The sequence below is a fragment of the Oryctolagus cuniculus genome, chromosome 4 (genome assembly GCF_964237555.1).
Source record: "Oryctolagus cuniculus chromosome 4, mOryCun1.1, whole genome shotgun sequence".
Lineage (NCBI taxonomy): Eukaryota > Metazoa > Chordata > Mammalia > Lagomorpha > Leporidae > Oryctolagus > Oryctolagus cuniculus.
This window is the reverse complement of record NC_091435.1, coordinates 94030903-94057410: the sequence shown is the minus strand read 5'-3', so window position 1 is coordinate 94057410 and position 26508 is coordinate 94030903. Positions and strand designations below refer to the sequence as shown.

At 49.2% G+C, this 26508-nt stretch overlaps 1 pseudogene; it reads left to right on the top strand.

Annotated features, from left to right (window-relative positions):
* LOC100356571 (elongation factor 1-alpha 1-like) overlaps positions 1-21462 on the top strand; it is a 35141-nt pseudogene extending 13679 nt beyond the window's left edge.
* Positions 21463-26508: the final 5046 nt, after the last annotated feature.

Below are 26508 nucleotides of genomic sequence, written 5' to 3'. Positions count from 1 at the left end.
AGTTAATTAAGTGCCCCCTGTGATGCTACATCCCATATGGACACCAAGTTGAGTCCCTGCTGTTCCACTTCTGGTCCAGCTTCCTACTAATGCACCTGGGAAGGCAACAGGTCATGGCTCCTGCACCCACAGGGGAGATCCAAATGAAACTCCAAGCTCCTGTCTTGGGCCTGGCCCAGCGCTGGCTGTTGCAGCCATTTGCAAAGTGCACCAGCAGATGGAAGCTCTCTCTCTCTCTCTTTCTGCCCCACCCCCTTCTGTAACTCAGCTTTTAAGTAAATAAATACATCTTTATAAAAAGAAAAGAAAAACCTTTCACAATTTCCTATTAAGAGCTGATGAAGCCTTCAAGAAAACCTTGTTGTTTAAACCGGAAAGATAAAATTCTGGTTTTGCCTCAATGTACTTTTGGAATTAACACTCAATTTTTAGAAAAAAAAAAAAAAACCTTATGATTCTCTTCTAATCTTAGCCAGCTGATCACATACAAAATTCCTTTCAGGAGAGTCATCACACACAACCTCCTATACTTCATCTTTCACTGAGCACTTGTCTTACACTTTTCCTCATGAAATTTTGGAACAACCATTCATTCTGCTTGTGGACAAAAATTACTCTTTTTCCCATAACAGAACAAAACATCCTCTTACCTTACAGCTTTTCCTTATCAAAAGCACATCTTACCCTTCTCATGTTCTTACGTGTAGAGTTCTTTCTTTTATTATTTCTCTTAACTTCATTATATATGTCAGCTAGCATTCTTAACCCTTAGCGACCTTCATTCTCGTGGGCACTGGGAAGCAAGCCTGTGGCTGCTCCACCGTCACCCTGGTGATGCATAGGTTGACGTATCTGAGAATCATAACCCCAGGAGCACGTGCTTTCTCATAGAACTATGTTCAGTGTGTTACAAAACACGCTAACTAACAGTCTCAAATATTTCTAGTCTCTCCGTAACAAGAAACTGTAGAAGAAGCAACATTTTATCTCTATCCTCTTAGGGTTTGGTGGCTTTCTTTGGCAATAGGGGATAGGCCCAAGAATTGAATTTTTTTGTACAGATTTCCCTTAGCCTCAACTTTCTGCACCTTGTATAAAATATTTATTTGGTTGTTTATGTGAAGGGGGAGGGGGAAGAGAGCGAGAGAGAGAGAGAGAGAGAGAAGTCTTCTATGTGCTAGCTCGCTCCCCAAATGGCTGCAATGGCTGGGGCTGGTCCAGGATGAAACCAGGAACCTGGAGCTTCATGTGGATCTCCCATGTGTGTGGCAGGGGCCCAAGAACTTGGGTCGTCTTACACTATTTTCTCAAGTGCATCATCAGAGTTGGGTAGGAAGTAGAGCAGTGGGGACTCCAATCAGCACTCCGATATGGGATGCTGGTATCACAGGCAGCAGCTTAGCTCACTGCACCACAACACCAGCCACTAATTGTCCATTCCTGATGATAAACATTTATTTATTTGAAAGGCAAAGTTAGGAGGAGGGAGAAAGGAAGGAAAAAAAAAGATGGAAAGGAAGGAAGGAAGGAAGGAAGGAAGGAAGGAAGGAAGGAAGGAAGGAAGGAAGGAAAGAGGGGAGGAAGGAAAGAGGGGAGGGGAGGGGAGGGGAAGGAAGAGGAGAGGAGAGGAGAGGAGAGGAGAGGAGAGGAGAGGAGAGGAGAGGAGAGGAGAGGAGAGGAGAGGAGAGAAATCTCAAAAAAAAAAAAAAAACAATTCTGGATTCCCACTATGAACCACATGGTCCTGGCTACTGATATCTTGCCAGTGTATTCTTTTGCTTCCTTTGACTATACGTTAATCATCTCTGCGGTGTAGTGGGTTAGGCATCCACCTGCAGCCACTGGCATCCCATGTGTGCACCAGTTCAAGTCCTGGCTGTTTCACTTCTGATCCAGCTCCTGCTGGTGGTCTGGGAATGCAGTGGAGGATGGCAGGAGTGCTTAGGCCCCTGCATCCACGTGAGAGACCTGAAAGAAGCTCCTGGTTCCTGACGTTTGGATCAGCCCAGCTCCAGCCATTGTGGCTGTTTGGGGAGTGAACCAACAGATGGAAGACCTCTCTCTCTGTCTGTAAGTCTGCCTCTCAAATAAATAAATAAATCTTTTTAAAAAATCATCACTGCTCCCATCTAAACCCAGCCCCTCATCTACATGGGACGTATCTCCAGTAATTCTACTCTCTTACATCCCAAGTTTTCTCTTTCTACCAAGTCTTTTCTGTAAGCATCCAATCAAACTATCATTTCTCCCATCTTCAAAGAGATGCCTTGGTTGACCCTCTCTTTCCCTCCATCCTGTCTCTCTGTTCCCCTCCATTGCAAAGCCACTTGAAAGTATTTCTTGTACTCACTACCTCCAGTACACCTGTGCCCATTCTTTAGTATATCCACTCCAATCCTGGCCCTACCATGTCACTAAAATGTCTCTGAACAAGATTGCCAGCAACTTCCACGTTGCAAAATCCAGCAGCTTTCAGTCGTCTTCTTGCTGCGCCAGTCAGCATCCCGGGACAGCTGGCTGCCCCTCTTCCTGGAAACGTGCTGCACCAAGACACCATGGCCCTCGTTTCCCTGCACCTCGCTGGCGGCTCCTTTGCAGCCTTTGCTTGCTCTTTACCTCCTACTGCTGCACCTTGGAGGACTCCTGGGCACCTCCTCACTCCTCACTCTCTTTGCTCACTCATCCGAAGCAGGGATTTATAGTCAGGAGATTCCCAAGCACGTACCTCCATTCTTGAACTCTTCCTTGAACTTCAAATAAGTATATTCAACTGTCCAAAGGAGAATCCCTGGTTCTGTCTTCCCAAATCTGCCTAGCCTTCAGTCTTCTGATCATGGCAGTTCTATTTCCCCATGACTCGGGCTAAAAACCTTGGACCTTGATGCTTCCTTTTCTTTACTCTCAAATGCAGTCCATTAGAATATGCTGCTTCTGCTCTTCATTCAAACAAATCCACTAATACTATCCTGATACAAGCCACTATCATGTCTCACCTAGATTATTGCAATAGTCACCTAACTACTCTTTCTGGTCCATTCTTCCCCTCCTAAACCTCTTCTCCACCAATCCCCCCAGAGGGATCCCTTCAAAACACAAGTCAAGTAAAGCCAGTCTTCTGCTCAAAGTCTCTGAGTGCCTTCAGAGCAGAGCACAGAGTTGGGTATTGAGGATCACAGCCCCCGTGGCTTCCAGGGCTTTGCACAAGCCTCGGATGCAGAGCCTGCTGGCCAGTGGAGCATGTTTCTGTCCCAAGGGTTGTGGCTGCACCAAGAAAGAAAGCACATGCAGATTTGTATAGAAATCGTGATTTCAGAAATGATTTTGTGACCAGCACTGTGGCATAGTAGGTTAAGCTCCACCTGCAGTGCCAGCATCCTATATGGCCGCTGGTTGGTGTCCTGGCTGCTCCTCTTCTGATCCAGCTTTCTACTATGGCCTGGGAAAGCAGTGGAAGATGTCCCAAGTGCTTGGGTCCCTGCACCCATGTGGGAGACCAGGAAGAAGCTCCTGGCTCCTGGCTTAGGATCGGCCCAGCTCCGGCCATTGTGGCTGTTTGGGGAGTGAACAAGTGGATGGAAGACCTTTCTCTCTGTCTCTCCCTCTCTCTGTCTATAACTCTACCTCTCAAAAAAATAAATAAATAAATAAAATCTTTTTTAAAAGAAAAAAAAGGAATGATTTTGAAGAAACAATAGGCTGGTATCTCCCAGAATGCAAAGTGATTTGGAACGTTAAGGATTTCTTTAGACTGCGTTCCATGGAAGTTGGTCACTGGCCTGGGTTCCTGGACTATGAGACGTGACTATATGGGCTGAGGGATACTTTCTTTACAAAAACAATGAACAGCAACAAACAGCAACGCCATTGCAGCGGCCACAAGGCCTTTCCGATTCGGCCTCGCTGCCCCGATCTCGTGTCCTATAATTCCCACACTCACTCTCTCACTCCATTTCTCAGGCATTCCAGGCCTGCTCCCAAGTCAGGGTCTGGCCACAGGGATGTCTCCTCCTCCAGGAAGCCTTCCTGGGGGGCCCTGCATCAAGTTACAGCCGTGGCCCAGCAGCCCCGCCTCCCCTCCACTCCGCTACTCTCACAGTATTTACCAGCCTTTAACAAGCCACGCGATGCATGTATGATGTTCACTGCTTGTAGCCCTCACCGCAAAATAAGCTCCAGGAGAGCACGCATTCTGGTTTTCCCCTTGGTGATGTGTTCCCAGGGCTTGGCAACCGGTCAGCTGAAATTAATATTCATGCACTGAATGAGTGAAGGGATGAGCCTGGAGGTTCCCATCAGTCTGGGAGCTACGAGCTGCCCGACAGGAGCTGTGCATTTGAAGAGATTTCCAGCTAACACAACCCCAACCCACCAGGGAGTGTGTGTTTATTTCTAAAAACAGTGTCACCCGTGCATGGCCACTTGCAGAATAGTGTCTGTACGGACACTTTTCTACTCACAGTCTTGTGCAGTGTGTGTTATTCTTATGGTTATAGATGAGCAAACCAAATGTAGAACTGTCAAACAACTTCTGAAAGCGCACATGGTTCATCAAGGGCAGACCTGGGGTCTAAATCCTGCCTAGTCGGGGTACAGGTCCCGCACTGCTCACACGTCAGAAATAGGGGAGACCCTGTGCCACCACTTGGGTGAGAGGGAAAGGAGGCTGGAGCCCCGGAGTGTGGTCACACCCAGAGCCAATAGGGACACTCAGCAGGGTGGGCCCAGAAACTCCACACAAGAGAAGAGGCAAGACTCTAAGCCCCCCATAAAGAAGCTGCAGCCTTGACATTCAGCTGGAGAACATGCTTCAGGCGTGGCCTAAGAGCCAGGCAGAGATGGATCAGAGGCCTCTAGGTCAATGGGGAAAAGGAGACGACACTGACTTTGTTGGGGACCCAGTCGTGTTGGGACTGTCCAGGAACCTTACCTGTGTTCCCATCTGTAAGCCCCACAGCCAATGGGACACAGCCGGAGCACTGTTCCCCCCACACACAGTGTGCATCCGTGGGAGGACTGCTCACTGGGCTGAAACCAGAGAAAGGAGTCTTGGGACCACACCGATGTGTTTTCCTCACTCAGCCTCCAGGGTGCCTGGGAAGGCCCTGACCCACATGGATCTGAGCCTCTGTTGGTGAAGACCAGGGCCACACCACGGTTCTGGCCTTTGTTTCATAGAAAGGCCTGGGACCCAGGCTCTTCCAGCTGGAAAGAGGAGTCCTGGGTGGCTGACTCACCTGGGGTAGCAGCCAAAGCAAACACTGCGAAGCGGGCTCGGCTAAGCCAGGATGGGAACTGTCAGAGGATGGGGTGCCTGTGCTGTATCCCAGCCATGCCTGTGCCCGGAGGTGTTCCCAGTGCTCTTGCGTTTCCTTCTTAATACTTCTGTGAGTTTATGAGCAAAGCATATGGGGAGGGGAGAGGGGAAGTGTGGGCTTTAGCTGATGGTCCACGAGGGAGGGAGCCAGAGCCACAGACACAGGGAGTCTCCCTGGCTCTGAGAGGGGTGAGGGTGCATCCAGGCATGGCTGTGCACCGAAGGAAGTCCAGTCTGGCGGGTGGGCCCAAAAACAAGAGTTAGTTAAGGGTCTGACAGGCACTGTGGCGCAGTGGGTTAAGCCACGGTCTGCAGTGCTGGCATCCCATATGGGTGCCACTTGGAGTCCCAGCTGCTCCACTTCCAATCTACCTCCCTGATAATGTGCCTAGGAAAGCAGCAGGAGATGGCCCAAGTCCTTGGACCTCTGTAACCACGTGGGAAGAAGTTCCTGGTGTCAGCCTGACCTAGCCCCAACAGTTGAGGCCATTTGGGGAATGAATCAGCAGATGAAAGATTCTCTCTCTCTCTCTCTCTCTCTCTCTCTCTCTCTCCCCCCTCCCCATAACTCTGCCTTTCAAATAAATAAATAAAATATTTAAAAAAAAAAAAAGAGTTGGTTAAACAAACCATGGTGCCTCTCAGAATGGGATAGAAGGCAGCCTTAAACAGCAAGGAGAGACGTCAGTGCAGCAGATAATTATACTTCTGCTACATTAAAGACATTTTTCAACAGTGTGCAGGATGTCAAACCACATACCCAAGGGAAGAGAGGCAGGGTCTTCAGCTCCAGCCACCACCAAGGGGTCTACTGTGCCCACTGGGCAGATCTTTCAGTTCTCACCACAACCACACCAGAATGCAGCTGATTCAGGAGCAAATGTCAAGGCCCCCCCAGCTGCCGCCCCTGGAGGCCACAGAACCTCTTGCCATCGTCTTTCTCTATCTAATAGGGAGTTTTCCTCCTGCACACTCAAAAACGCAAAAGAAGGCAAATGAACGAGCTCTGTCCAGTCCCGTTCCCTCCTGCCTCCCCATAAAAGTCAAACTGCAAGAATCAAAGCAGATCAACTGCAGCCACAAGAGCACGAGAGAAGGGAATCAACAGACAGGAGTCTGAGAAAAGTCTGGAAGACAGCAAGCAAGAGGAGAGGGGCAGCGAAAGTTGCGGGGTGAAGGAAGCTACAGACCAGAACATCAGCGCAGGGTGAAGAAACACGGGAAGGAGCTGTTGGGCCCTCACAGAGCACCAGGGAGCCTCGGGCTCACTGGGGCGGATGGAAGAGAGATGCGGGTTGGAACAGGTGGCTAATTGGAAGTGCAGGCAGAATAAAAAGGATTCCCATTCACTTGCCCCTCTGTTTCCCGTGTGTGTGTGTGTGTGTGTGTGTGTGTGTGTGGTGGGGGGCCGGTGATTCATCCTCCAGGGAGAAGGAGAGCAAAGTTTTCCTCCCGGGGCCCCCAGCAGAAGGGCCAGCTCCTGCACCAGCGCGTATAAGCAAAGCGTAGGCCGAGGCTCCCATTCCCACGGGCCCCAGTAGCCTATCAGCACCACACCCTCCAATAGCAGCTGTCGTTCAAGCATCACTAGAATTTGCAGAAAACTTCCAAAATAAATGAAACCGATATTTAAGAAAATATTGTACTGGGTTCTCTTAAGATAATGGCAACTGTCTACATCTGATTATGTTCACATAACCTGTGAAACTCATAGAAATCAACAGGATGCGTAACATAAATCGCATATAATCCATGTCCACATCATAACCAGGAAGCAGAAACTCCCCAATTTTAATTTACACGAAACTGGGGAAATCACACATCCCATGGCAAAGCCGCTCCCGGCGGGAGTCAGGTGAAGACCACGTGGGCAGGGAGAGCACGCGGCTCCTGGCAGGGGCAGGACAGGGGTAGCAGTCACCACCTCACAAGGAGAGGGCTTCATTTTTTTTAGGATTTTTTATTTATTTGAAAGGCAGAGTTACAGACAGGCAAAGGCAGAAAGGGGGGGGGCCCTTCCATCCGCTGGTTCACTCCCCAGGTGGCTGCAACGGCTGAAGCCAGGAGCTTCTTCCTGGTCTCCCATGTGGGTACAGGGCCCAAGCACTTGAGCCATCTTCCATTGCTTTCCCAGGCCACAGCAGAGAGCTGGATGGGAAGTAGAGCAACCAGGATTTGAACCGGCGCCCATATGGGATGCCGGCACTGCAGACAGTGGCGTTACCCACTACGCCACAGTGCCAGCCCCTGAGAGGGCTTCATCTTGAGTAGAGAACTCTGAGCAGAGGTGTGTGACCCAGGGGCCAGAGCCTTCACTTAAAATTGGTGAAGCTTATTGTACACATAGGTTGTATTATTATAAGGATTATTTAAAATAAAATAAAATGTCAAGTGTTTGGCCACAGAAATTAAGATCTAAGAAAACTTTCTAGAAATTAAAATAAATGGTGAATCTAGATGTTGAATGCACCCATGTACATAGGGAAATTGACCAGAACGGTCACTTCTGAGACATAGCTGAGTAAAACAACTATAAAGATAAGAAAAATTGGCACTGTCAAAATTCACAATCCCACACAGGGGTGAGCATGTAGCCTAATGGTGACGATGCCCATTTCCACAGCAGAGCACCGGGATTCAATTTCCAGCTCCAGCTCCTGAATCCAGCTTCCTGCTACTGCAGACTGCAGGAAGTAGCGATGGCTCAAGTAATTGGGTTCCTGCCACCCATATTATCATGTGGCTTAGATTACGTTTCCGGCTCCCAGCTTCAGTCCTGGCCCAGCCCCAACCATTGTGGGCATTTGGGGAGTGAACCAGTGGATGGGAGTTCCCTCTCTCTCTCTCTCTCTCTGCCCTTCAAATAAATAAAAATTTCAAAATCACATGCAAAGAAAACAATATTGGTTTGTCATCCTATGTGACATCTCTAGTGTAAAATGGGAAGAACAGGAACCAGTGTGGTGGCATGGTGGGAAAAGCCACTGCCTGCAACACTGACATCCCATGTGGGCACTGGTTCAAGTCTCAGCTGCTTCACTTCTGATCCAGCTTCCTGCTAATGCACCTGGGAAAGCAGCAGAGAATGGCCCAAGTGCTTGGGGCCCTGCACCCACATGGGAGACCCAGAAGAGGCTCCTGGTTCATAGTTTCAGCCTGGCCAAGCCTTGGCCATTGTGACCATCTGAGGAATGAACTAACAGATCTCTCTCTCTCTCTCTCTCTCTCTCTCTGCCTCTCCCTCTCTCTCTATGTAACTTGGACTTTCAAACAAATAAATAAATCTTTAAAAATAATAGAATAAAATACACTTCTTACAAGAGACACACATCAATGTAAGGACACAGATAGTTGAAAATAAAAAGATAGAAATATGATATTCCATATAAACACTAACCCAAAGGTAGTTCAAGTAGGAAAGCATCACAATACTAAATCTGTATGTACTCAATAATATATCTATAAAATATGCATTTAAAAACTGGGGGTAGCTGGCATTGTGGTGTAGTGGGCTAAGCCTCTGCTTGCAGTGCTGGCATCTCATATGGGCGCCAGTTCAAATCCCGGCTGCTCCACTTCCAATCCAGCTCTCTGCTATGGCCTGGGAAATCAGTAGAAAATGGCCCAAGTCTTTGTGCCCCTGCACCCGTGTGGGAGACCTGGAAGAAGCTCCTGACTCCTGGCTTCGGATCAGTGCAGCTCCAGCCATTCAGCCATTGCAGCCAACTGGGGAGTGAACCAGCGGATGGAAGACCTCTCTCTCTCTCTCTCTCTCTCTCTCTCTCTCTGCCTCTCCTTCTTTCTGTGTGTAACTCTGACTTTCAAATAAATAAATAAATCTTAAAAAAAAAAACAACTTGGCAGAACTAGCAATGGATTTGCCACCAGAACAGAGGTGTCATGAAAACCACCATTAAATCAAAGGCAAAATGGGAAAGAGAAGCTTCATACAAACCCCGTCATCAGTGGACACGTGGATTCGCGCAAATCCACCACTACTGGCCGTCTGAGCTCCACATGTGGTGACTCCAACCGAAGAACTGCTAAAAAATTTGAGAAGGAGGCAGCCGAGATGGGAAAGGGCTGTTTCACGTGTGCCTGGGTCTTGGATGAACGGAAAGCCGAGCCTGAGTGTGGCATCACCATCAGCATCTCCCTGTGGAGCCTTGAGACCAGCAAGTATTATGTGACTACCAGCAATGTCTCAGGTCACAGAGACTTCATCAAACATGTGATTCCAGGCACATCTCAGGTTGCCTGTGCTGTCCTGGTTGTTGCTGCTGTGCTGGGGAATTTGAAGCTGGCAGTTGCAAGAACAGGCAAACCCATGAGCACGCCCTTCTGGCTGGCACGCTAGGTGTGAAACAACTTGTCGTTGGTGTTAACAAGGTGGATTCCACTGAGCCACCCTACAGCCAGGAGTGATACTTGGAGATCGTTAAGGAAGTCAGCACCTACGTTAAGAAAATTGGTTACAACCCTGACACGGTAGCATTTGTGCCAATTTCTGATTGGAATGGCTACAAACTGCTGGAGCTATGTGCTAATATTCCTTGGTTCAAGGGGTGGAAAGTCACCCATGATGACAGCCATGCCAGTGGAACCACGCTGCTGGAAGCCTGGACCGCATCCTCCCACCAACCAGACCAACCGACAAGCCTTCACGTCTGCCCCTACAAATTGCTGGTATTGCCACTGACCCTGGGGGCCACGTAGAGACTGGTGTTCTCAAACCTGGCATGATGGGAACCTTTGTCCCATTCAGTGTCACAACTGAAGTCAAGTCTATTGAAATACACCATGAGGCTTTGAGTGATGCTCTCCCTGGGGACAACTTGGGCCTCAATGTCAAGAACATGTCTGTCAAAGATGTTCATCATGGCGATGTTGCTGGTGACAGCAAAGATGACCCACCAATGGGACACTCTGGCTTACCACTCAGGTGATGGATCTGAACCACCCAGGTCAACTCAGTGCTGGGTACCCCCTGTTCTTGATTGTCACCCAGCTCACCTTGCTTGCAAGCTTGTTGAGCTGAAGGAAAAGATTCATCATTGTTTTGGAAAAAAGCTGGAAGAGGGCCCTGAATTCTGGGAATCTGGCAATACCGCCATCGTTGATATGGTTCCTGGCAAGCCCATGGGTGTTGAGAGCTCCTCTGACTATCCTCCTCCTGGTTGTTTCACTGTCTGTGAGATGAGACAGACAGTTGCTGTGGGTGTGATCAGAACAGTGGACAAGAAGGCTGCTGGCGCTAGCAAGGTCACCAAGTCTTCCCAGAAAACTCAGAAGGCCAAACGTATATTATCCCTAATACCTGTCTCCCCAGTCTTAATCAGTGGTGGAAGAATGGACCTAGAACTGTTTGTCTCAATTGGCCATTTAAGTTTAATAGCAAAAGACTGGTTAATGGTAACAATGTGTGGTAAAACCTTCAGAAAGAAAGGAGAAAGCTTTGTGGATCATGTGTTTTTTGGTGTGTGTGTGTGCGTGAGTGTGTATGTGTGTGTGTGTGCATGAGGCAGCTTTAAGTTATGTTTTTAAAATCAGTATTTTTTTAATGGAAACAACTTGACCAAAAAATCTGTCAGAGAATTTTGAGACCCATTACAACAAAGTTTGTTTGTTTGTTTGTTTGTTTTGACAGGCAGAGTGGACAGTGAGAGAGAGAGAGACAGAGAAAGGTCTTCCTTTTGCCGTAGGTTCACCCTCCAATGGCCGCCGCGGCCAGTGCGCTGCAGCCGGCGCACCGTGCTGATCCAATGGCAGGAGCCAGGTGCTTCTCCTGGTCTCCCATGGGGTGCAGCGCCCCAAGCACTTGGGCCATCCTCCACTGCACTCCCTGGCCACAGCAGAGAGCTGGCCTGGAAGAGGGGTAACCGGGACGGAATCCGACGCCCCGACCGGAACTAGAACCCGGTGTGCCGGAGCCACTAGGCAGAGGATTAGCCTAGTGAGCCACGGCGCCGGCCACAACAAAGTTGAACGAGCAAACAAATTTGCTAGAACTTAAGGAGAAAGACAAATTCAAAATCATAGACATTTTAACATCTCAACATCTGATAGAACAAATGTACAAACACAAAACTTACAAGGATATAGACACTAACAAACAAGATAACTGAAAACCTGGCTATGTATATACATATATATGTGTGTGTGTGTGTGTGTGTGTGTGTCTGTGTGACACTACACCAAAAATGACACAACACTTAGTCTTTTCAAGTGAAAGTATAAAATTTATTATAATTGACCACATGCCAGACCATTAACAAATCCTTCAGCAAATTACAAAAGATTTAAGTCATTCAGAGCATGTTTTCTAACTATAGTTAGAAATTAAGCTTTATAAATATATAGTAGAATAAGCTTTATAATATATAGTAGAATTAAGCTTTATAAATATATAGAATTAAGTAGAATAAGTAGAATTAAGCTTTAAAATCAGTAGTAAAAAGTTAATTAGAGGCCAGCACCGCGGCTTACTAGGCTAATCCTTCGCCTTGCGGCGCCGGCACACCGGGTTCTAGTCCCGGTTGGGGCGCCGGATTCTGTCCCAGTTGCCTCTCTTCCAGGCCAGCTTTTTGCTGTGGCCAGGGAGTGCAGTGGAGGATGGCCCAGGTGCTTGGGCCCTGCACCCCATGGGAGACCAGGAAAAGCACCTGGCTCCTGCCATCGGATCAGCACGGTGCGCCGGCTGCAGCGCACTGGCCGCGGCGGCCATTGGAGGGTGAACCTACGGCAAAAGGAAGACCTTTCTCTCTGTCTCTCTCACTATCCACTCTGCCTGTCAAATTAAAAAAAAAGATTTAAAAAAAATGTTAATTAGAGGCCAGCACTGAGGCTCACTAGGCTAATCCTCCGCCTGCAGCACTGGCACACCAGGTTCTTGTCCCGGTCGGGGCGCTGGACAGAGGTTGCTCCTCTTCCAGGACAGCTCTCTGCAGTGGCCCAGCAGTCAAGTGGAGGATGGCCCAAGTCCTTGGGCCCTGCGCCCACATGCGAGACCAGGAGAAGCACCTGGCTCTGGGCTTCGGATCAGTGCAGTGCGCCGGCTGCAGCGGCCATTGGAGGGTGAACCAACGGTAAAGGAAGACCTTTCTCTCTGTCTCTCTCTCTCACTGTCCACTCTGCCTGTCAAAAAAAAAAAAAAGTTAATTAGAGTATTTCCAGTTTCCTGGAAATTAAGCAACATACTTCTAAGCAATCTATGAGTCAAAGAAGAAAGATATAAAAATTATAAAATATATCAAACTGAGTGATAATGAAGATATAACATATCAAATCTTACATAATGCAGCTAAAGAAGTATTTAGAGGGAAATCAGAAATCAATGATAAAGTAAAAAACAGAAAATCAAAAAAGCCAAGCATTCAATTAAAAAATTAACTAGCCCCTAATAACACTTATCAAGAAAAAACCCCACATATATACAAAAAAATCAATGTCAGAACTAAAAAAGGGGAAATCACTACAATTCTTACAAAAATTAAGAGATAATAAGAGGCTCTTATAAACAGCTTACACCAATATAGCTTGCAATTAGGATAAGCTTGACAATCTAACAAAATTATTAAAGCCATTAGAAGGAATAAGAAAATTTGAAAGCGGACTTTTAAAAAAATTAATTTGGGGCATTTAAAATTTCTCAACAGCTCTGGACACAACAGAGGAGCTAACACTGAACTTGCCCCTGCCACAGATAACCATAAAACTTGACACAATTTGTAAGGAAAGTTCTTTCAGACACTGGACAACAGACAGTACAGAACTGTGGCCGCTGACAGAGAGAACCCCACGAGCCCCACGTCATCTGCTCCTCTTCCTAGAGACGCAATGCAGAGCGCGGCCGGGAAGGCAAAGTGGGCTCGCCGAGCTGCCGAGGGGAGGTCCGGTTTCCAGGGCTGCTGGGCAACCGGCCTTTGTGGGGCGGGGTACTGAAATCGAGAGAGACACTCTGGAAATCTACTCAGAGGTCACCTCGGGTCTCAGCTGAGCACTCCACTGAGAACGGGCAGATGAGAGTCCCCAAGGCGCAGGAGAGAACAGGTATGGGAGTGGAGGGCTGCACGGAGGTCCACGGGTCCCCCGGAACCCGCAGACTCAGAGCTCCAGTCATCACAGGGGCTGCACAACGCAGAACTCAACCGGGGTCGCAGAAGGGCTGCGGTTTCTGGAGTACACCCTTCTCTCCCAAGATTATCCCTAATAAAAGTGAGCAACAGCCTAGACCAGCTCCACTTAAAACAAGCCTGCGGGGCGAAGTCCAGCTGACCTACCGGAGCGCCCTGCCTGCTAAGATAAGCCTCCACAACCTAGGAAACCGCACAATCCCAACAGCCTGGCACCTGTATGCACCGCATACAATCAAAAATCACTAAATAAACAAAATAGCAGTAAAATGGAACTCGTAATTGAGGGGGAAAATCAGCCAAAGGAAAGAAAACCAGCCATGCTAGAGATGTTAGAATTCACAGACACAGGACTTAAAACATCTTTTAAAAGAATAATCAAGGATTTAAAGGGGAAAACTGAACACAGTAAATAAACAAATGGGAAAATTCAGTAGGTAAGTAGAAACCATTTAAAAAGATCAACTAAAAATTCTTGATCAGAAAGTACAATATCAAAGGTCAAAATTTTCCTGAATGAGTTTAAGAGAGGATTGGAAAGCCGGCGCCGCGGCTCACTAGGCTAATCCTCCGCCTTGCGGCGCCGGCACACCAGGTTCTAGTCCCGGTCGGGGCGCTGGATTCTGTCCCGGTTGCCCCTCTTCCAGGCCAGCTCTCTGCTGTGGCCAGGGAGTACAGTGGAGGATGGCCCAAGTGCTTGGGCCCTGCACCCCATGGGAGACCAGGAGAAGTACCTGGCTCCTGCCATCGGATCAGCACGGTGCACCGGCCACAAAGCGCCGGCCACAGCGCGCCGGCTGTGGCGGTCATTGGAGGGTGAACCAACAGCAAAGGAAGACCTTTCTCTCTGTCTCTCTCTCTCTCACTGTCCACTCTGCCTGTCAAAAAAAAAAAAACAAAAAAAAAAAAAAAAGAGAGAGAGAGAGAGGATTGGAAATTGCAGAAAACAAAACATCTGTGAATTTGAAGGCAGGACGATAGGACTACCCAGAATGAATCAGCAAGAAGTTTGGACATTGTGTTGCAGTGGGTTAAGTCACTGGCACACCTACCTCCCGTAACAGAGTGCCAGTTCAAGCCGGGGACTCTGCTTTCAATCCAGCTTCCTGCTTGCTTATGCATCCTGGGAGGCAGCAGCAGGTGGTCCAAGTGCTTTGGTCCCCGCCATCCCTACGGGAGACCTGGGTGGAGTTCCTGGCTCTGGCTTTGGCCTAGCCTAGCCTCAGCGGTTACAGGCATTTGAGGGAGCAAACCAATGGATGAATGATCTCTCTCTCTCTCTCTCTCTCTCTCTGTCACCTGCCTTTCATGTAGAAAGGTTTAAAAAAAAAAAAAAGAAAGGAAAAGAATATTGAAAAAAAAAAAAAGAACAGAGCCTTGGTGACTTTTGAGACAATATTTAGCAGTTGAACATGTGTAACTGAAGTTCCAGTAAGCAGGAAATATATATATATATACACATATATATATATGAAGAAATACTGCCTGAAACATTTTTAAATATAATGGAAAAAAGCATCTCACAAATCCAAGAAACTCAAATGCTAAAAACCAAAGACAAATAAAAAAAATTAAAAGCAGTTTAAGAAAAAATTGAAACACTGAATGAAAAAAGCATCAAATGAAACAATGACCAACCACGGAACTTCTCACCATAAATAATGCAAACCAGAAAACCATGGAACCACACATTCTAAGTACAGAGGCAGAGCTTGGGAGGGGAAGACTGCCAATCTCATCCGGGGAGATTTTCCACCACAACTAAGGGCAACCACTAGAAAGAACCAGGAGTGCTTGGAGAAGTGATTGATTCCAGAACTAGGCCTTGCAAAGTACAAGTTGAACCCAGGACCTTGTAGAGTCACAAAGTACTGGATGGTTACAACTGCTAAATACTGCCAATTTACAAGCAGTAAGGGAAGGCTTGGCTCAGGACATCGGGGGCTAAATCTATGGGAGAGAGTTTGATGAGGAGAAAAATATTTGCAAAATCTTTAAATTTCCTCCTTCTGATGGCTTGTTACCTGCGAGAGAAAAGTAGGTGACTGAAGCAGACAGCACCCTGATGGGGTGACAGGCAGTTGGAATGCGAGTCTCCGATGGCAGGCCCGTGAAAGGCCACCGCTCCGTTCCTGTCATAGCAGTGCTGAGAACGCAACAGCTGAGTCTAATTATGAGGAAACACCTGCTTCCCTGTGTCATGTGCTTTTAAGTACACAAAATTACCTGGGAGTGTTCTTGTGAGAAGTGTTTAAGCTGGTTAGTACAATCAGATAAAACCAGAGTCTAGAACATTCCACAAGACAGCTAGCCCAAGCTATTCTAAAAGGTAGTGCCATCAAAACCACCAAATATTGGTAAGGTGTAAGAAGTTGGCTGTTTCAGGTTAAAGAGTGAGGATGTGGAATCACTAACGAAATATGTATCTCTTGATGGAGCCTCGATCCTCCCAAAGAAATGTAATTAAAGCAAGTTTGAGCACAAATGGGGAATTTGAAGATGAACTGTAGATATTATTAGAAGATATTATTAATTAATGTCAAGTGTTTGGGGTGTGATAACAATCTTGAGGTTGTACAGGAAGAAGTCCTTATTCTTTTGTTTTAAAGATCTATTTTATTTATTCAAAATGCATAGCCACACAGAGAGAGAGAGAGGGAGAGAGAGACAGAGAGAGAAGTCTTCAATCCAGTAGTTCACTTCCCAGATAGCCACAATGGCCCAGGACAGGGCCAGGCTGAAGCCAGGAGCCAGGAGCTCCCTCAGGGTCTCCTATGTGGCTGCAGGGGCCCAAGCACTTGGGCCATTTTCCTCTGCTTTCCCAGGTGCATTAGCAGGGAGCTGGACAGGAAGTAGAGCAGCCAGGTCTTGAGCCAGCACCCGTACGGGATGTTGGCACTGCAGGCAACTGCTTAACTCACTGCACTACAGTGCCAGCCCGAATGTCCTTATTCTTAAAGAAAACTGATGATGAATACTTGGGAGAATAATGTGATATCTGCAGGCATCATTTTTCCCAGTGATTCAGGAAACAAAAATAGAAAGGAAGCAAAGATGGCAACCTGTTAATAACGATGGTTAAAGAAAAGGTATGGAGTACCCATCACATGACTTGTTCAAACTGATATGTGAATCTGAATATTTTTAAAATAGAAAGCTGAGAGAAAAAAGATTAACAGGAAAATGATCTTAGAGGAAACATGGAACAGCTTGGGAACACAAGAGAACACTTTGAAATACACATAAAGTATCCTCAGAGAAAGCCGCGAGACTACTACACATAAAAAAGAAGAATGCTTGAAAGCAAGACAGCTCTGCAAAAGGACAGAGCTCTTGAAAACTAAAAATGTGATCATTTCAATAGAAAGGTTAGTAGATCAGAAAAGAGGCTAAAAATCCAAAACAGAAAATACACGAGAAAAGGTAAGAGCTGTAGAGGGGGCCGGCGCCGTGGCTCACTAGGCTAATCCTCCACCTAGCGGCACTGGCACACGGGGTTCTAGTCCCGGTTGGGGCGCCGGATTCTGTCCCGGTTGCCCCTCTTCCAGGCCAGCTCTCTGCTGTGGCCAGGGAGTGCAGTGGAGGATGGCCTGAGTCCTTGGGCCCTGCACCCCATGGGAGACCAGGAGAAGCACTTGGCTCCTGCCTTCAGATCAGCGTGGTGCGCCGGCCGCAGCGCACCAGCCATGGCGGCCATTGGAGGATGAACCAACGGCAAAGGCAGTCCTTTCTCTCTGTCTCTCTCTCTCACTGTCCATTCTGCCTGTCAAAAAAAAGCTGTAGAGGATCAGTCCAAGACTGATTAATTGAAGTTCCAGGGACTGGGGACAGAAACATGGAGTGGGAGGGAGAGACTTTCAAATATGGAACCAGAAACTTTCCTAAGCGGAAGAACCTTGGACTTCCATCCAGGATACCAGGACAATGAGTGAAAATGACTCAACTGAGTTAGCCTCCATCATCATCCTCACCCTCATCACAGGCGTTCAAACTGCCGGAGACACAGAAATGGGTAACGATTCCAGAGTTGTAAGCAGACACATTAATCTGTCACTTGCAGAGCAACAAGAGTCAAGCAGGTTGTCAACATTTACAACAGCCATGCTTGACACGAAGCGATCCCGAGTGCACCTCTTCCAGGGAAGCCATCGCTGGGGACAGGCTGGCCCTCCCTCCAGGGGGCTGTTATGCTTTGCCCACAGCACAGTGCCTTCTGTATCTACTCTGTCCTCTCCAGTTCTCATATCGAAATCTGATTGCCAGTGTAGTGGGACTGAGCGGAGCTAGAAACTTTACGAGGTCATCAGGATGGGTGGAGGCAGTTCTTGTAGGACTGGATCAGCTCCGGACAGCAGGATGTTACAGAGCGGGCCGGCCCCTCGCGCTTCCCTCCTACACACGAGCCCACTTGCCCACCACTTTCCCTCCACGTTGTGACACAGCACGCGTCTCTTGTCCCATGTGGGCTTCCGTCCTCCAGTTCCACGAGCCAGATAAACCCCTTTTCTTTACAAGTCCATCAGCCCCAGGCATTCTGTTGTTGACACCCGAGCACAGGAGCACCCACTCACTCATCTTTATAACCACCCTCTCTCCCTTCCTTGTTTCTGAGGTCCTGCCGAAAGCAGACACGCAAAGTCGTTTTGCTTAAACGTGGTCAGTCTCTGCTCCTCTTCTGTCTCATTATGTCCTTCCCGTCCATTTCCTGGCCCTTTCTTTCTGTGTCCATGTATTCATTCCGGAGCCCCTCCTGAGAGCCTCGATGGGTATCAGACGCGGCGCAGTCGCGGGTTCCAGGCGCCCCCAGAGGTGAGGAGGGAGACTGCATGCAGGGTCAAAGCCCTCCCAGCATCTGAGCGAGCCGCCTCTCTAAACTTACAGCACAGAACCCAGGTGAACATACTCAACACTTTGTTGCTTCCTATTCTTTTTTTAAAATAGATTTTCTTTAATTTTTTGGGGGGCCGGCGCTGTGGCATAGCGGGTAAAGCAGCTGCCACCAGTGTCAGAATCCCATATGGGCACCAGTTCAAGTCTTGACTACTCCACTTCCGATCCAACTCTCTACTATGGCAGGGAAAGCAGTGGAAGATGGCCCAAGTCCTTGGGTCCCTGCATCCACATGAGAAACCCAGAAGAAACTCCTGGCTCCTGGCTTCGGATCAGCGCAGCTCCAGCCATTGCAGCCAATTGGAGAGTGAACCAGCTGTTGGAAGCCCTCTCTCTCTCTCTCTCTCTCTCTCTCCCTCTCCCTCTCCCCCTGCCTCTCCTTTTCTCTGTGTGTAACTCTTTCAAATAAATAAATATTTAATTTTTTTCAAATTTATTATTTATCTTCATTTCTTTGAAAGGCAAAGAGATAGAGACAGAGCGAGCTCCTCAACCACAGTTACTTCCCAAATGCCTGCCACAGCTTGTCCTGAGCCAGGCCAAAGCTGTAAATCTGGAACTCAATCCAGGTCTCCCATGTGGGTGGCAGGGGCCCAAGGACTTGGGCCATCACCTGCTGACTCCCAGGTGTGCATTAACAGGAAACTGGAATTAGAAGCAGAGCTAGGTCTCAAGCCCAGGCATTCACATGAGGGACACAGGTGTCCCAAGCAGGATCTTTCTTTTTTTATTTTTTTTTTTAAGATTCATTTATTGGGGCCAGCACTGTGGGGCAGCGGGTTAATGCTCTGGCCTGAAGTGCCAGCATCCCATATGGGCGCTGGGTTCTAGTCCCAGCTGTTCCTCTTCCAATCCAGCTCTCTACTATGGCCTGTGAAAGCAGTAGAAGATGGCCCAAGTGCTTGGGCCCCTGCACCTGCGTGGGAGACCTGGAAGAAGTTTCTGGCTCCTGGCTTCGGATCAGCGCAGCTCCAGCCATTGTGGCCATCTAGCGAGTGAACCATCGGATGGAAGACGTCTCTCTCTCTCTCTCTCTCTCTCTCTCTCTCTCTCTGCCTCTTCTCTCTCTGTGTAACTCTGACTTTCAAATAAGATTTATTTATTTATGTGAAAGGCAGATACAGAGAGGCACAGGCAGAGAGAGAGATCTTCCATCCACTGGCTCACTACCCAAAATGGCCACAACAGCCAGGGCTGAGCCAGGCTGAATCCAGGAACCAGGTACTTCTTCCAGGTCTCCCATGTGGGTACAGGGGCCAAATACTTAGGCCATCTTTAGCTGCTCTCTCAGGTGCATTAGTAGGGAGCTGGATCGGAAGTAGAGCAGCCGGGATGTGAACCAGTGCTCATATGGGATGCCGGGATCACAGGTGGCTGCTATGCCACAATGCCAGCCCAGTGTTCCCTATTCTTAAACCTGAATTGAAGATGAATTAAATTATATACAGTTTCATTTAAACATTTAGCTAGTTTTCACTTGCACAATGTTCTGTAGGGTCAGTGGCTCCCAAGGGAACCAAAGTGCCCTCCTCTGTTCAGTGCAGGGAGAATCCAACATGCTATCCAGTTGCTGTGCCTTCCCACCCCCGTATTCTTTGGAAGGGAGGCCACCGTTTGCAGTCAGAGCCACATCAGCCACCGCTCCTCCTCCTCCTCAGAGCACAGCTGAGCCCAAGGGCAACCACAGGGAGTGGCCCTGGAACCCTAGGGGCCTTGAAGGAGGCTGGGAGGGTGCAGCTGTTCTGCAAACAGGGCCCAGGAGAGCACCTCCCCTTGGTGACTACAAGAATCAATATTGGTATCCTCTGCAGTGGGAATGAAGATGCCGCACACATAGACACGTGCACACCCACACCTTGAGCCGGACGGTCAACAGAAGCTTGAAAATGAAGCTTAAACTTCAGGACCCTCCCTGGCACAAAACTCTTCCAAGACCAGGAGTGGCCTTAGCAACATGTTCATTTGAATATAAAAGTTTGCAAACTTTGCAAAAGGTTGCTTTTGTGTTATTTTTCCTGGAGAACGTCCCACAGATTATACGGCCCTTTAGATTCCACAGAGCTCACTTCTGATGACAAAGGGACCAGAGAGTCCAGAACTTTCTGGAATAAGTTCTTCAACTCGAATGTCCTGTCCCCATCCACATCCCGCTCCCCGCAGCTTGCAAAGAGCAGTTCAAGAGGACAGTCTGTGCACGGGTCAAGTACATGGTTCATGGGTCAGACAGATTAGGTCTACACCCCACCCCTGTCGCTCACCAGCTTTGTGCCCCTAAACATGCTTCTCAACCTCTGCTTGCCTCTATTCCTTCATCTGTGAAATGGGGATAAGAATGGCACATACTTTTGAGGTTGCTCTGAGACTACAACCAGGTAATGGCAAGGAAAGTGCTCTGTTCAGCAGCTGGCCTGTAGGGGGCGTTCCAGGGACAGCCACTGTGGAAAAGATTCACTCACATTCATAAACGCATACTTCAAAAATTTTTGCACCAAATTATACTAAACTTTTAATTGCATTTTACACAGACTCCTTGCCATGTTCCCAAATATACACCTTCAGCACTATATTAAGTTGAACCAAAAAGATTACCCATATGTTTTCCAACCCACAAAAACAGCAGTTTCACACAATTCCCCCAATGGAACAAATGACAAGAGTGCTGATGCTTGGGAACTGGGGTGCCCGACACTGGCAGTGACCTTCAGTCCTCTCACTGGAAATGGCACCTGTGCTTTGCACAGGAGGCAGAATGAAGCAGTTTGGCTCCTGGCTCTCTTCCCCCTGGGGCCCTACTCTGTAGCCAGGAAGGCCTCTAATGAAAGAGCCACTAGCTGGCCTCCCTGCTTTGGGTCCTTACAGTCAAGTGTACAGCGATGGTCTCAGCAACCAGGGCATGCCCTCTGCCGGAAATGCCCTCCGGAGCTCCACGCCGGAGGCAGCGTCTGTGTCTGCTGAGGCTCTGGGACCCTTTGCTGTCCCAGTCCCTGCAGCCGAATCCAGAAGTTTCCCTGTCTTCACCTGGCCCTCCCGAAACCAGAGGAGGATCGGTGGGAGGAGAACCAGGCCGAGGGCGTGCACACTGCCGAGACCACACCCGCCTACCAAAGTCCTCTGGCCCAAAGTTGACCCTGAGAATCACAAGCTCACTGGCGTCACCCTAGCTGCTAGTGCCTGGGCCAGTGGCCCAGGGGCTCCATGGTCTAGAGAACACCCATCAAACTCTGGGTATTGAGCTGGGGTGTCAGTAGCACAGCTGAAGCACCTGTTGAAGACAACTGTCCCCATAGGTCAGGGGGAGTACCCGTGTATACCCGTGTGGACTGAGCCCGTAGTTCTCCAAGAGGCTGAGGCAGGGCTGGAGCAGGATGAAGCAAATTAGAGATCTCTCTCTCTCTCCCTCTCCCTCCCTTATCTCTCTCTCTCTCTCTCTCTCTCTCCTGCCCTCCCTCCTTCTCTCTGTTACTCTATCTTTCAAATAAATATACTTTTTAAATTAAATAGTTAGGGAACAGTGTTGTGATACAGCAGATTAAGCTACTGCCTACAACGCCAGCATCCCATATGGGTGCTGGTTCAAGTCCCAGCTGCTCCACTTCTAACACAGCTCTCTGCTAATGCACCTGGGAAAGCAGTGGAGGATGTACCAAGTGCTGGGCCCCTGCACCTGTGTGGGAGACACAGCTGGAGCGCCTGGCTAGCTTTGGCCCGGTCCTGACTGTTGTAGTCATTTGAGGAGTGAACCAGCAGATGGAAGACCTCGCTCTCTAACTCTGACTTTCGAATAAATCAATCTTCCCTTTACAGCAAAGGAGGGAAGGCCCTCCCCACGGGGCTCACAGACGCGTCAACTGCCACCCCACTGCAGAGCCGCCGGCATTTTGTGGGCTTCCTGAAGGCACAATGCAGGGGCTGGCTCAGAGCTAGCATCCTGGTGGACGGACAGCATCCTTTGGACACAGAACACTCAGCACACCAAAAACTTCCATGTGTTGCTGTGACCTCAGCAGGGAGAAGAGATGGGCCTAGGAACAAAGGTACAGAAGAGGAGTAGCTCCATTTTCAATCACTCTCAGTGGCCACCCCCAATTCCCAATTCCCATTCTCTCAACCCTGAGTTCCTGAGAGTTAGAGGTCTGGACACTCAAATGGGGTTCCCTGTCAGCAGGGAACAGAGCAAGGGTCCCATAGAACCACAAGTAACACTTGCCCCTCAGGTGTTCTGGGCTCCTTGAGACCAGAGGTAGCAGGTGTACCACTCCAGCCTCTGCCTCTGTCTTCACATGGGGTTCTCCCCTCTGTATCTGTGTCCAAATCTGGCCTTGTAATAATTAGATATTATCTGCAAAGACCTTATTTGCAAATAAGGTCACACCCATAGACTGTGAATGGGCGTGAATTTGGGGTGGGGCATTAGTCAGCTCAGTACCTGTGGTTGATTGGCGTGTCATGGTCAAGGTTTCCCTTTGACAGGGGCTCAGTTGTGCCCCAAGAGCTGTTTTCTGTGCCAGGTGGCATGGCATTGTTCCTTAACCCCAGGTCCCTGCATCATTATCCTCTGTGGTTTGCAAAAACTTCCTATGGGATCTCTTCCCACCACCAATACCTCCAAAACCCGAGGGTCTGGCAGGCTGTGCGGGCTGCATGACGGGGCTCACTTGCACTGCAGCCTGCACCTGCCGCCGAGCTACTCCCTGATCTGAGTCCCATCCAAAGCTGGCTTATGGGCCAGAAAACAGCTCCTGGGTGTTGAGTGCGTCACCTCCAGAACCCACAGTATCCCATTAGGCACTGTGCTACTTTCTGTGTAGCATGAGCGCAAGATGGGAACATCTGTTTTTTTGTTGTTGTTGTTTTGTTTTGTTTTGTTTTGTTTTGTTTTGACAGGCAGAGTGGACAGTGAGAGAGACAAAGAGAAAGGTCTTCCTTTTTGCCGTTGGTTCACCCTACAATGGCCGCCGTGGCCGGCGTGCTACGGCTGGCACACCGCGCTGATCCGAAGCCAGGAGCCAGGTGCTTTTCCTGGTCTCCCGTGGGGTGCAGGGCCCAAGCACCTGGGCCATCCTCCACTGCACTCCCGGGCCACAGCAGAGAGCTGGCCTGGAAGAGGGGCAACCGGGACAGAATCTGGCACCCCAACCGGGACTAGAACCTGGTGTGCCGGCACCGCAAGGCGGACGATTAGCCTAGTGAGCCACGGCACAGGCCGGGAGCATCTGTTTTGTTCCCTGGAGGGACTATTATGGCACACTCGACTCCAGGGTCCCTGAGAGTTTTATCCATGTGGCCGAGAGAGGTGGCTGGACCCTAAATCCCCCCAGCATTCCTTCTGCCACCCAGGGGAGTGCACGTATCTCCGCAGCCACCTCCTGCTCATCTGGGTTGGCCAGCAGCACAGTGTCATCAATCCCGCAGGTCAATGTGATGTTCCAAATGTCCAGATGACCCAGACCTCTGCAGACACTATTACGACAAAGGGTGAATGAACCAACAGGCTTGGGACAAAACCATAGCTGAATATTATTGTTCGTTCTGCAGCAATGCAAACCATCGCTGATCTTCTTTCTGACCGACATAGCGAAGAACTGATCTGCCAGACTGTAGGCAGCACACATTGTCCTCACGATGCTCTGAATCGGCTCCAGCAAATACAGCACATCTGACAGCAAAGCCGAGCTTGGGCCGTACGTCTCGCCTGGGTGTGCAGGAGGCTGTGTGCTTTCTCCGGGACCCACCCAGCTTCTGCGGGGCCGCACGGTTGGTGTAAGCAGAGATGTGATGGATGAGCACCAGCTTGCCACTGTCAGAGCATGGTACCGGTTCCCATCTCTCCCCTTAGGATGGGACAGAGTGGTTTTCATTCTGGCGGGAGGTGAGTGAGCATTTTAGAGGTCTGCATTTGACTTTCTGCACTCGGATAGCTCTGGCCAACATTCCGCCATGGGGGTTTCTCCAACTAACAAGTAGATCAGTCTCAATCACACCCTAAACCCACGGTAGCCCAGGTCTTAGGGCAGGACGCCCCATGCCCCTGTTGCAACCCGGGCACCGTGCTAATGCTCTGGACGTCAGCATCCACCCAGGTGCCGCGTCCAGCCGTCTCTGGAATGTCTGAGCCATCTCCTCTCCCCAGAATGTAACTGCTGTCGAGGAAGGTCCCTTTGGGGAAAGACGAGGGGCTCAATAAGGTGGGCGCTGGCCAGGGGACCATGGGGTCCTTCTCCTGGGACCCCTTCTCAGTCAGCAGGCTCTGGGTCTGAAATCAGCTCAGATCCAGAAACCGACAAGAGATCATGACTTTTATAGGGGCGACCACTCTCCGCCTCCTGTCCAGTCACTTTTGGTCTCTCTTGAATATGCACGTATTCTGTGGCCATCTGTTTTTCCACTAAGGATGCTGCGTTCCGTCCACCATCTCTAAAACTCTGAAAGGTGCATCCTTCATGACTGTCACCCTAACCTCGCTCGCTGTCACAGTCATCGTACCTCCTGCCTTCTGACCGTCCAGGGCTGCCGCCTGGCCTCTATCGCCCAGGCCTGTCACCTCCATCACTGCCAGCGAATCAAGTCCTGCACTCGCTTCTCACAGCAGCCGTCCTGGACTGTACCGGTGAGCAGCTGAGGAATGGCCGTGGTGGGAGGCGCATTCCCCAGCCTCGCCGTGGAAGACTGTTCCTATGTCCCTTCCAGAATGCCCACCTTTCCCCACGCCTTTTAAGCCCCTCTCTGCCATCTGCTCTGGAAATTCAGGCTTCTCAGCCTCACCCAGTGTGAACCATTGCTTCTCCCAGGCTCCTCAGTGGGCCGCTGCCAGAGTGGAGCCCCCATGCCATCCCAGCTCTCCAGTCTTGTGACTGTGTCCCCCTTGCAAGGCCGTGAACTCTCCCAGCCCCCACTGGCATGTGTGGACTGACTCATTACAGCTCCTTTTGGGAACAGTGGCTTCCCGACCCAAAGTTTCCCTTTCTAAGATTTCAGTTACCCAAGGTCAATCACAATCCAAAAAAAAGTGGAACATTGCATAAATAAGCAGGCCGTACATTTTAAATAGCTTTTATTCCAGTACATTGTCATAATTTTTTATCCTATTATTCTTCATTGTAGTTCATCTCTGTGATGCCTAACACACAAACTGAACTTCATGATAGCTATCTATGTCTAGGAGAAAACATGGTCTCTGTATGGCTCAGTACCATTTGCAGTTTCAGGCCCACATTGGGGTGCTGGGATGTGTCCCCTGCAGAGAAGGGAGGACATAGGACTTCGGATGGTTCCTTTCCCCCTCTGTCAAGTCAGCGCATCCCCAGCCTGAAGATGCGGTGACTTGACCCCACTGGGAAGTCTGGCAGGTGGGGAAGGTGGTGGGGGGAGCCCCTGAGGGAGCCTTGTGGGGCAAGCCCACTGGTCATCTTCTCACGTAGGGGGTGAGCCCAGGCCATGAGGGCCAGAGAAGAGCAGAGCTTCAGAATCATCTGGGTACCCAGCCCAAGGTCTCCATCCCAGGATTCTTTCAGGTGGCCATTCAATATCTGAAGTGCAGCCACTCTGTCTAATAAATCTTGAAAGAAAGGAAGGAAGGAAGGAAGGAAGGAAGGAAGGAAGGAAGGAAGGAAGGAAGGAAGGAAGGAAGGAAGGGAGGGAGGGAGGGAAAGAGAGAGAGAGAGAGAGAGAAAGAAAGAGAAAGGAAGAGAGAGAGAGAAAAGAAGAGAGAGAGAGAAAGTGAGAGGGGATTTGCAGGAAAATGTTCAAAGACCAAGGCAATGAAAAACATAGGAAAGTTCTAGAAAAATACAGTCATCCTTGGATGTCCATGGAGGATCGGATCCAGAATCCCCTGCAGATTCCAGAATCTTTGGATGCTCAAGTGCCTTATGTAAAATGCATGTAAACCTGCACAATCCTCCTACAGACTACCTCAATGCCAGATTACTTATAATGTTTGATGGGATGTGAATGCTGTGCTAGTCCTTCTTGTACCACAATGCTTAGGGAATGATGACGAGAGAGAGAGAGAAGTCCATACGCCATCAGAACAAGGGCAACCTAGCTCACTCCCCAAATGCTCACAATAGCCACAGCTGGGCCAGGGATGAAGCCAAGAGCTGGGATGGCCATCCAGGTCTCCCATACGGGTAGCAGGGACCAATTACTGAGCCATCACTGCTGCCTCACGTG